Source organism: Acomys russatus, chromosome 5 (genome assembly GCF_903995435.1).
Source record: "Acomys russatus chromosome 5, mAcoRus1.1, whole genome shotgun sequence".
Lineage (NCBI taxonomy): Eukaryota > Metazoa > Chordata > Mammalia > Rodentia > Muridae > Acomys > Acomys russatus.
In genome coordinates, this window is record NC_067141.1 from 21,141,055 (window position 1) to 21,153,022 (window position 11,968).

Below are 11,968 nucleotides of genomic sequence, written 5' to 3' on the forward strand. Positions count from 1 at the left end.
GCTCATCATTTTCTTTGAAGTTGAAAGAGGGGTGCTGCAAGGAGCTGACATGTCTCATTGTCAAAAAAATTCTCAAATTAATAAAACCTCTTTAAATGTCATATTCTATAGACCTCTGAGATATTTAAAGACCATCTATCTCTAGTGTATCTGAATTACTTGTTTCTAGCTATATATTGACTGATTAACTTAAAAAGCATCTGTGATTAACAGAACTACTACCTAACAAAACCATGAGTTTGGTTGAATATTAGTTTGCATTTATTAATTATTATATTATAAACAGTTTGTGATAGTACTTCAAAAGGACTAGAAGTTCACATTGTATTTCTAAGAATTACATAGGTACAGTACCTTAAAAAGAATTGATACAAAGTATATTATAACCAAAATACATTCTTAATTTTGCATCATATACAAAAGATCTATACAAATATAACCAATTATTACTTTAATTTTGTATCAATATGCAAAGATGTATAAAGTAGATTCCATAATCCACCCTTTTCACTATTGTTCCTATATTATTTCTATGTCCCCCTTTTGTAGAAATAAAATGGAAAGATTTTAACTCTAATATAGTAAAACTACTTTAAGAAAAGAAGCAATTTTTGCCAAGCTTTCCACAATGTCCAGCTTGATTGCACTTGGCAGTCTTGCGATTAAGTATTTTTAAGGTCAAAGTTCTGTAAAATGTTAATGTTAGTTTCATATGAACTCAGCAATTTGAATGCCCTAAGCAGTCTGTAATCTGAAGCTGCTCTTTGTGTGGTGATTGTCAGCTTAGTGGAAATCCTGACTAGCCATAACATAACAGTCAACTCAAGGGTATCTACTGTTTGTGAAGAACCAGGCATCAGAAGAAACATAAAGCAGTTTGCCCCAGTGATTGGTGTTACACAGTCCAGGTGGATTCTTAGTTAGTTAGTTAGTTAGTTAGTTAGTTAGTTAGTTAGTTAGTTAGTTTTTAGGCCTTCTATAGACTTGGTACAATCCATACAACCACAGAGGTTAGGTATACAGGTAAGAGTCTATGCAGGTGGTCTCTGCAACCACCACAGCCAGCAAAGTAGCAACCCATGGGAGATAAGAAGAGAGTTCAATTCAACACAACTAAGCAGCTAGTGTTGGTTTAAACTTCAAGAGTCTGACATCTGTTTATTTTAGGCATGTCTAAGCACAGCACAATTTGGTGAAATTTTTCCTGGTAATAATTAATTCAATCCCACGAGCACAATAAAACTTAAAGATGTGACTGCATTTAAACTCGTTGTAAAAAAAACTTGTGGTATCTTCCATAAACATGGGTTCTATAGATTGACTGCATGTGATAAGTTCCATAAGGATAGGATCTATAAATTGAAAAGCTCACAATAAAGGTTTGTGGAGGATTCAGTATGGTCTTGGCCACAAATTAGTGCAAAGGTCACCAAGCTCAACCACGTTCCCTCCCAGCCCTCTGAGACTATAACAGATTATTCATTCCTTTCTTTGAAGAAAGAACCTTGTGTGTCTAACACTTCTGGTTCCCCTAGTGCTTATATGTGAGCACAAAGACCTCCATGCCTCCTGCAAGACTAGGGAAGAGGAGAGTGGAGGATCTCCCAGGGAAGGAGAAAAAGGATGCACAGTTATGGAAAGACAGAATTGGGATGGGGGGTGAAATTTAATGGGAGAATTTCATGGAGAGAGGAAAGGAAGAGAGGGGATACCAGGAAAGGCTAACACTAAGGGCTTTTTGAAGTGTCATATAAAAACCTACTACAGTAGAAACCCCTGAAAATATATATATATATATATATATATAAACGAAATCTCAATGGAGTCATCAAATAATGGCAGAGACAAAGCCCCAATTAGACAACTTTTGCCACTAAGTGAAACATTCAGTATCAGGAATGTGCTACATCTAGTTGAATTGTTGGCTAAAGGAGCCCCCATAGAAATCCACAAAAACTAAGCTATTTCCATGGATATTGGTTGTTCTCCACAAGTTGATGGTAAGGCTCTATTGCTAAAGATGACACATATCTACCTCATTAAACACAGTGAAGTTGGGCTGGTGCCTAACTAGAGACTTCTTCCTTGCCAACTAGTATTCACGGTATTGGAAAGTGCCGTGCATGTTACTAGGGAAGGAAAGTAAATACAGCCAGATACAAAGCCTTCAATCTACAACAGTATCCTGTCTGCATGATGCAGGTGCAATGGTGGCACAAATGTTGTAGAAGAAACTAACCCCTATCTGACTGGACTTAATGCCAGCTCTATGAGATGGAAGCCATGTCTGACATTGCTTGAGTGGCCAAGAACATGAGACTATATATGAAATAGACCTAGGAGAAACAAAATATTATTATTCTTCTGAAGGAATATAACAATAAGATGACTTCTAATGACATCCTGCTATACCCATAGATCAGTATTTCATTCAGCCATCATCAGGGAAGCTTTCTCCAGCAAGAAATGGAAACTAATACCAAGACCTACAACTGGATAGTGCATAGAAAGTGAGAGACCTTGTAACACTCAGTCTCAAATAGGATATTTTCTCAAGCCCCTCCCTTCAGGGCTCAGGAAAAAGAGGTGGAAAGCTGGTTAAGAGCCAGATGGGATGGATAATACCAAGGAAATACAATAGGGTCAATGCCCATATGAACTCACAGAGACTATGGCAGTGTCCCAGCATGCCCAGGGCCTGCACAGCCTGGGCCCTGGCACTGAGGGGAAAGCAGATATGAGCTCTTATCCTAAACCAAGAAGCTATTTCCAATTGACAACCGCTTGCAAAGAAAAACTTAGTTTCTCTAATGGAGTCTCACTGGGTATGCAAACCATACTTAAGGGCCAACCCCATGCCCAGCAGTAGATATCCAACACAAAATAAACTCAAAGGTATTTTTAGAGATTTTTCATCTCATATTGCTTTGTTTGGACTTTTTTTTTTTAACCTTACTGGTTTTTTGCGTGTATAGTATAGGTTTTTATGGGTTTTATTTGTGTTGGGCGCTCACTCTGTATGTGTATGTGTTTCTAGTGCTTTTTGTTTGTTTTGTTTTGTTTTATTCTGGTTTTTTATTTGCCTTTTTTTCTTTTTGTTGTTGTTTTAACTTTTTATTGATTTTTTTTTTTTGGTGTGATTTTCACATCATGCACCCCAATCCCAATCATCTCTCTGTCCCTCCATATCCGTCCTCCACCCTTGCAATTTCTCCCACAAAAGAAAAAAATCTTGCCCTGGAAGCTTTAGTGTGTCACAGTGTGCCATACCCTTTTGTCTACACATCTTTACTTGCAAATGTCTATCACAGTGAGTCATTGGTCTGGTTCAAGGCCTCTGGATTCTGCTACATTATCAATACTGAACTGATCTGATAGGTGATTCCTCTCAGATACCCTGTTGCCCTGTGCATGGAGATCCTTCAGCTTTGGATCTGCAGGGATGGCCCTTTCACACATTCCAGCAGATCCTAGGTGGGATAAATGTTGAGGTGGGCCAACTCAAATCCCTGGATCTGGACCTGAAAGGTAGCTGAGTTGGTCAGCCCACCGGATTTCCTGGGTTCGCATCACCATTGTGAGCTCTCCAGCCCTGCCCCAGCTAACTCACCCAATGCTGGAGCCACAAAGGGCAGGGTCAGCTCTCAGGCCCTCAGGCCCTTGGGGCCAGCTCACCTGTGCCATCCCTAATGGGGCTAGCTCTACTGTGCTTCCCAGGTGAGGTGCCAGGCTCACTGGCTTTGAGAAACAAGGAGCTAACCTCTCACTTGCCCACACTGTGGCAGATGAAGGGTAGAACCAGCTCTTCTTAGTGCTTGCTCACACCCTTAGGACTGGCTCACCCATGCCCCTGGCACCAGAGTTAGCTCTACTATGCTGCCCAGGTGAAGGGCATGGCCAGCTCTCCTGAGTGTGGTGGCAAGGAACAGAACCAGCTCAACTCAGTACAGTGCCTCAGGTGGCAGTCCAAATCAGGGATATCTGCATGGCCTTTGATAGTAACACAGGGACATCAACACAGGCCCCAGCTGCCATAGGACCATGCATGGACCCAGATATACCCTCCAATAGAAGAATGGGCCCTGATATCCCAATGGCCTTAGGTGACAGCACAGACCACTTAGGTTAGCATGCCCTGTCTTGGCAGCATGGCCCTCAGACATCCACATGGTCTCCAGTGGCAACCCAGACAACAGACATCCAATTAGCCTTTGAAGGTAACTCAGGCCAAAGACATCAACACAGACCCCAGTGGCAGCAGGCTCATGGACCGAGACATGCTCTTGGGTCACAGGCCTGGTCTGCGCCAGGACCTCACCATTGCCTCCTTCTATGGGCCTGTTCCCCACTACCTTTGTGTCTTCAGTTCCACCTTTCTCCACAGTGTATGAGCCCCTCAGCTTGGCTTTCTCTTCCATATCTCTACTGTGTACTCCATCTTTCTCATCTTTCCGTTACACATAAGCCCACCAGAGTGGCACCTAGAGCAGGTGTTTGGATGCCTTTCTGCTTGAGTGTATTGCTTCTGTCTTCCCCCAAGCAAGGAGGCGGGGACAACCTAGAGTGGGCACTTGAGTGTCTCTCTTCTGGCTGTGCTGGAATAGCATGGCCCACCCGTTTGTTTTCTAAAAAGAGAAAGAAGGCATGGAGTTGGAAGGGTTGGAGAGTAGGAAGGATCTAGGAGGAGAAAAAGGAGGAGAAATAACATGGATTAATTAAATAATAAAATTAAAAATATAATTAAATAAATTAAAATTAAAAAAATAATATGGATTGCTGTTAATTTTGTACTCAGTCATCCCTCCTGCCCCTTGGCCACATGCTGGTAAATTTGTTCTAGGGCTCAGATCTTTGTATGGTTTGGCTAATATTCGTTCTAATTGTTTATTCTGAGCTGGTCATTGGATAGCTTCCTGTTTTATTTGCAGGACATTTGGGAAGGGTGTTTATTTTGGCCTGTTTTCAAAGTATTGGTCAGATTCTGCATGCATTTGTAAGCATGCAGCCTTTTTCTTCAGCCACTTTTTTCTACTTTTCTATTTCCTCTCCTGCTAATTATATTATCATTGTTTTTTTAGTCTTTAAGTTCTATGAGTGTCTGATCATAAAAAGCCCAAAATTCACTGTCATTGTTACCGACAGCCAGACATGATAGAGGTAATTATCAACTTGGCAGAATCACCTTGGAGATGGGCCTTTGGGCATTCCCATGGAAGATTTTTCTTGATTTTGTCAAATTTATATGGGAAAATTCATGTTACATGTAGGCATGACTACTTCCTGGGCAAAGGACCATGGACTATATAAAATGGAAAACATGAGCTAGCACCAGCATGCATCTGTTTGTTACTCTCCTCTTTTGACTACAGACACAATATGACAATATGACCAGTTGCTTCCAGCTCCTGCTGCCTTAACATCAGAAAGACATGGTGGATTGTACCCTACATTGTGAACTGTAGTACACCTTCCCTCCTGAAGTAACTTTCTTTTTTTTTTTTTTTTTTTTTTTTTTTTACATTTTTTAAAATTTTATTAATTTATTCATATTACATCTCGATTGTTAGCCCTTCCCCTGTTTCCTCCCATTCTTCCCTCCCTCCCATTTCCCCCCTTCTCCCCTCCCTTATGTCTGTGATTGAGGGAAACCTCCTCCCCCTATATATGCTCTTAGAATATCGAGTCTCTTCTTGGTAACTTGCTATCCTTCCTCTGAGTGCCGCCAGGCCTCCCCATCCAGGGGACATGGTCAGAAAAGGGGCACCAGAGTTCGTATGAGAGTCAGATTTCACTCTCTACTCAACGGTGGAGAATATCATGTTCGTCAGCTAGGTCCTGGTAGGGGTTCGAAGCTTACTGCCTATATTCTCCTTGGTTGGTGCCTTAGTTTGAGGAGGACCCCAGGACCCAGATAAGAAACTGTGGTACATTTACACTATGGAATACTACTCAGCTATTAAAAACAAGGAATTCCCAAAATATGTGTACAAATGGATTGATCTAGAAATTATCATAATAAGTGAGTTCACCCAGAAGCAAAAAGAGACAAACGGTATATACTCACTTATATCAAAACACTAGTCCAAGGGATATGTACCATGAAAATCTTTACTTATAAAAAAAAAAAGTGGGTCAGAGGAGAGGACATCCTATTGAGACTCTAGGCAAGAGTAGCATGGAAGAATGGGGAAATAGTAGGACCCACAGGGTTCTGGAAACCTACAATAAAAACTTTATAACTGAAGTAACTTTCATGAGGGTATTTTGTCACAGCAACAGGAAGAGAAAAATAGGACAACATGCACCATTCTCAGAAGAAAAGCCATAACACTCTACCTTGATCTTGGGTTTGAAGGAATCGTCATGATTCAGCTGAGAAGACCCATGCATCAGACTGACTATGCCTTGGCTGGTGAGCCTTGGCAATGTTCCTGAAAATATGCAGAAGAAGATACGCATGGTTAAATACTGGCCTTAGAGTAGTAATCCTAGGATTTATTCTAAAGGCTAGGTGCTTACCTCTGTTTGTAAGATTTAGCCTGTTGTACAGAATTTTCATGATGCCAATGTTCTTCAGTTTTCTCAATTGGTGATTAAATGAAAAGGAACGTTTTTTTAAGAAAAATGTCAAAATTACTAGAGGTGTTGGCTTCCTTGTCCAAAGACAATTGGTTCTTCTATATCTATGATCTCCAGCTTTGGAAAATATTATATCCTTATAAAATAACTGTTGTAAGACAAGTAGTAAAGGTGTACATTTTTTAATTTATTTAATTATTTTATGCCGTAGCCGAGTGCTCTATCTGCATGCACACCTGCATACCGGAAGAGGGCACCAGATCTCATTATAGATGGTTGTGGTTGCTAGGAATTGAACTCGAGACCTCTGAAAGAGCAGACAGTGCTTTTAACCACTGACCTATCTCTCCAGCCCCATGGTATACATTTTTAATCCCAGCACTTGAGAAGCAGAAGCAGGCAAATCTCTGAGTTCTGGGCCAACATGGTCTAAAGAGCAAGTTCCAAGACAACCAGGGCTGCATAGAGAAGCCCTATCTTGAAAAAACCAAATAGTAGTAGTAGTAGTAATCATTGTTGTTGTGTTTGTTATAATAGCAGTAAATTGTGCAGCCTGCAAATATTAGACAACAAAAGAAACAAACTAACTTTACCAAATGGAGATATTATGCACTATTATGAGGGACTTTGATGGTAACTTAAAAGTAAGAATTGGCTTCTGAGAGTTTCCACAGTGCCCTCCCAGGGGATGGAGACTAAATGAATGAGAACTAAAACCAGGTGATTATATTATCAATTGAAATACACCTTATCAAAGACTCTGTCCAGTTTCAGCACAGAGGACCTTGTTGGAGCCTTCCAACCATCTTTGTACTATAAAACCTCAGGTGACGAACTCTTAGATGAATGTCTAGCTTCCAAATTGTGCCACTTTCCTTGGATACCCATAGAGACATCATAAAAGTAAGATTGTGTTCAGTCTCAATGATGCTAATTGTGCCACTTTCCTTGAATACCCATAGAGACATCATAAAAGTAAGATTGTGTTCAGTCTCAATGATGCTAATTGGCGTCCCAGTATATAAACTCCTTCCGATGACAACTCTTTCTTTTTTTTTTTTCACTTTCTTTTTTTTTGTGTGTGTGTGTGTGTGTGTGCCTTATTTTTTATTTTATTAATTTATTCTTGTTACATCTCAATGGTTATCCCATCCCTTGTATCCTCCCATTCTTCCCTCCCTCCCCTTTTCCCCTTATTCCCCTCTCCTATGACTGTTCCTGAGGGGGATTACCTCCCCTGTATATGCTCATAGGGTATCAAGTCTCTTCTTAGCAACCTGCTGTCCTTCCTCTGAGTGCCACCAGGTCTCCCCCTCCAGGGGACATGGCCAAATGTGAGGCACCAGAGTACGTGAGAAAGTCGTATCTCACTCTCCACTCAACTGTGGAGAATGTTCTGACCATTGGCTAGATCTGGGTAGGGGTTTAAAGTTTACCGCCTTAACTCTTACTCTTTTAAACACATTTTTTAAATCATTTTACATTTAGGTATTTTAAAAGTTTCCTCTGCTACTTGGAATTTCTCGTGGCATATTCAAGTGTATTTATAGAACTAGTAATGCTCTTGATTTTACTGAAGCCAAACCAAAAAAAAAAAAAAGATAGTATTGCGTGCTCTCAGTAACTCCTCCTACCTTATTTGAACCAAATCTTCATGTTTGAAATTATTCCAGTTTTGCATGACCTGACAGAGGTCTGTGTTAAATTTTCTAAGAGCAACTCAATTAGAGTACCACTACTTTAATGCCAACTTGCTAGAGTCCCTACAAACAATATTTCACACTAAGAAAACTAAAAGAATATTAGGTGTATTCACCCAGCTGAGTTAGCATTTTGACGTTAATATTAAATATAGTAAAATAAAGCAAAGTCTTTGTGAAGTTGTATTGGTCAACTTGAAAGGGTCTAGAGTCACATAAGAGGCTTTGGTGATGGTGTTTTATCACAGAGAAGAAAAGTAACACATATCTTCCTCCATTGCTCTCTATCGTATTTTTGGAGGCAGACTATCTTCCTGAGTTTGGTACTCACTTAGCCAGCCAGTTACCCCCAGTGATACTCCTCTCTCTGCCTGTTCTAACTCAAGGCCTGATGCTTGCACAGGCATGTTACCTATGAATCCCTCTCTCTAATTCTCTATATCATACTGTGTTTTGATTAGTTTAATTGCTATAGCTCCTCAGTGCTATCAGCAAGTTCCTTTCCCGGCTGCCCAGCAGATCTCAACAAGAGAAATCCTGCCAGCTCATGTTCAAAGCTGGCAAAACACTCTTCACATTGGGAACAAGCAGCCAGTCTTCTCTGACGAGCCAATGGGATTTTTCACTTCCCATTATCAAGCTCAGTTCAGAGGTATCTGAGCAAGATTTTTTAAAATATTCTTTATTATTATTTATTAATGTTATTGTTACTTATTAATATTGTTATTGTTGGTGGTTATTAATAATGATATTTATGATATAAATAGGCACTATTTCTCACTTAGTAGAGTAGATTTAGATTTTTAACAATTTATAACATTAAAGGTAAATATCTACCTTCTCATTTAACTAGTTTTATAAACTATGTTATCAAAACACCAGAAAGCTCCATTTGGGCTGTAGGCTGCAAGATGAAATTTCCACGTGAATGTCAAAGCCTGAATTGTTTTGCTACTGCTTGTAAAGTGATTGGGTCCTTTAATAACTTTTAGTAACAGGTTAACAAAGAAGATAGCATTTTGACACTGAAGTTCATGTTTTACACAAAACACATTTAACACCAAAATGTTTTGTTTCCATGTAAAAGCCACCTTTGAAGTCCAGTGAGCACGATATCCCTAGCCATTCCTATCACCGGGGAGGACACTTTCTCCTTGGCTTCCCAGGTAGAAAAGGATAAGCATAAAGTTACTCCTAAAATTAGGGAAGATGAGAAACAGCTTCTGCAGGCAAATCTTATGCACAGAGATGTGTATATATTGCAAGATGCACCCGTACCACTGTCCCTCCCCATGGTAAGACACATGAAGCAATTAATGGAACAGAGATAGGTAGGTCTCCAGGTAATAAAGTCAAAGCAAAGGAATCTCCCACAGGAATTCTTATGCAGAGGGGAGTTAGTCTTTTAGAATGGATATTTTTAGCACACAAATAGAGTAAAAAATAAAGACCTATGTAGAAAAGATGTCTGAATTGCTTCTGAAAGGAGAAATAAGACTTCATCAACTAGCAGGAATAGACCCAGCAGACATTGTGGTACTTTTTACTAATGCTGAAATTGCCTCATTATGGGTAGAAAATGATCATTGGCAAAGAACGTGCAGTAACTTTTTGGGTGAGATTAACAACAAATATCAGGAGACTTCAATTTATAAAAAAGAACTAATTGGATTCTCCCTCATATAGTAAAAGAGACACCAGTTTCTGGAGCACCTACATTTTACACTGATGCAAATAAATCATGAAAGGCAGGTTATAGGTCAGGAAAAATAAGTAAAGTGGCTCACAGCCCTTATGATTCAGTTCAAAACTCAGAGTTGTATATCATTCTTATGGAATTATGTGATTTTCACTAATCCCTTAATATAGTTACTGACACCATATAAAGAAAGTGTTGTTTTACATATTAAAACCACCCTTCACTCCGCAGTGGTGGTGCATGCCTTTAATCCCAGCACTCAGGAGGCAGAGGCAGGCAGGTCACTGTGAGTTTGAGGCCAGCCTAGTCTACAATGTGAGTCCTGGACAGCCAAGGCTACACAGAGAAACCCTGTCTCGGGGGAAAAAAAAAAAAAACAAAGAAACCACCCTTCATCAAGCTTTCCATATGTTTTTCCAGGTTTGAGTCTGAAGCAAGTAACCAGAAATAGTTTGTGTACCTGGCATGTACTTAATAGATTATGGTCCTCAACCCTTTCTGAGATCTGCTGAATATGGCATTTAAAATGTTTAGGTTTTTCCCACTCCTAACAGTAAGCTTTTAGGTTTCCAAGAAGATGACAGGCCTCCAACGATAAAACCACCTGGATTGTGTAACAACAACCATTGAAAAATAAAACTGCTCCATGTTTCTTCTGCTGCCTGGTTCTGCACAGTGTACCCTTGAGCTGACTGTTATGTTCTTCCTAGTCACAATCGCCACTAAGCTGACATATACCATCCAAAGATCAGCTTCAGATTACAGACTGCTTAGGACATTCAAACTGCTAAGCTCATATGATCAACTGTAGAATGTAGCATTTAAAGATGCTTTATTAATGTGAGACTTTTTGACAAAGAGACATGTCGGCTCCTGCTGGCACCCCCTTTCAACTTCAAAGATGATGATGAGCATCGAAAAAATTCTCTTTTGGGAGATGGCCCCAGATGTAGCAAGCTAGCCACTGGGCAAGAAAATGCTTGCTTCTACTGCAGAAAGAATGCTGGATATCTGTCAGATACTCTGAGCCAGAAGGCTGAAGATGATGTTCCAATGTTATAGAGATATCTTGGGTGACTGTCCAGGTGGCCAGCAGTATCCGTCATTTCTATGTTTTGGAAGCTGCTTGCTCTGCACTTCCTGTTTACCCTTCTCCGGTCTCTGGTGGAGTTGAAGACTAAATAGTTATAGTCTTACAATTAAGCTTAAGTTGATTAGGATTCAAGACAATGTTTTAGATCTAAAAAGATGGTGTTTGATTGGCAATGCAAGTTATAATACAAAATAACTTAGGTATAGAAATGCAGACTCACCAAGACAGAATAGATAGTAAAACACTTTCTCCACGGTTGTCAAATGCTAATGTGCCAGACATAATGAATGTGTTTTTACCAGATAATATATAGTTTATTGATGTTAGAGAAAATTGTTTCGTTCAGACAAAAAGGGAAAATGTTGCAGGATATTTGATCCTATTGTGAACCCCCAATATTGTGAACTGTAAAAACCTGTTTCTTGTTTGGTGTGGATCAACCTTCAATCCAAGAACTTTGTTTATTGTAAACAGGTGATTATGGTGTGGTTCAGCCAGCCCTAGCATACATCTTTAATCCAAGAGCTTCCTGTGCACAGGATTGAATAGAGTTAACCCTAGGTCAAGAGGCAGAGCAAGAAGCCAGCTGACAGGGATTAAATAGAAAGGAACTTTGAGAAAAGAGTCATGGAGAAGGAGCTTTAGGCTTTTAGCTTTTGGCTTATTCCTCCTGGGCTGTTGGTGAGCTAGCAGGCCTTTTCCTCCTGGGCCATCAGCTGAGCTAGCAAGCGTTTGGCCTTGAGCTTTTGGCTTTTTGCTTCTGAGACATGAGCTGAGTAGAACATCAGCTGGGTGCTTTCTCTGCTTCTCTGAGCTAGCAAGTTTTTACCCTAGCATCTGGCTCCTGTATCTTCATTGATAAAATCGAATGATTTGGGATTTTCTTTATTTATAACA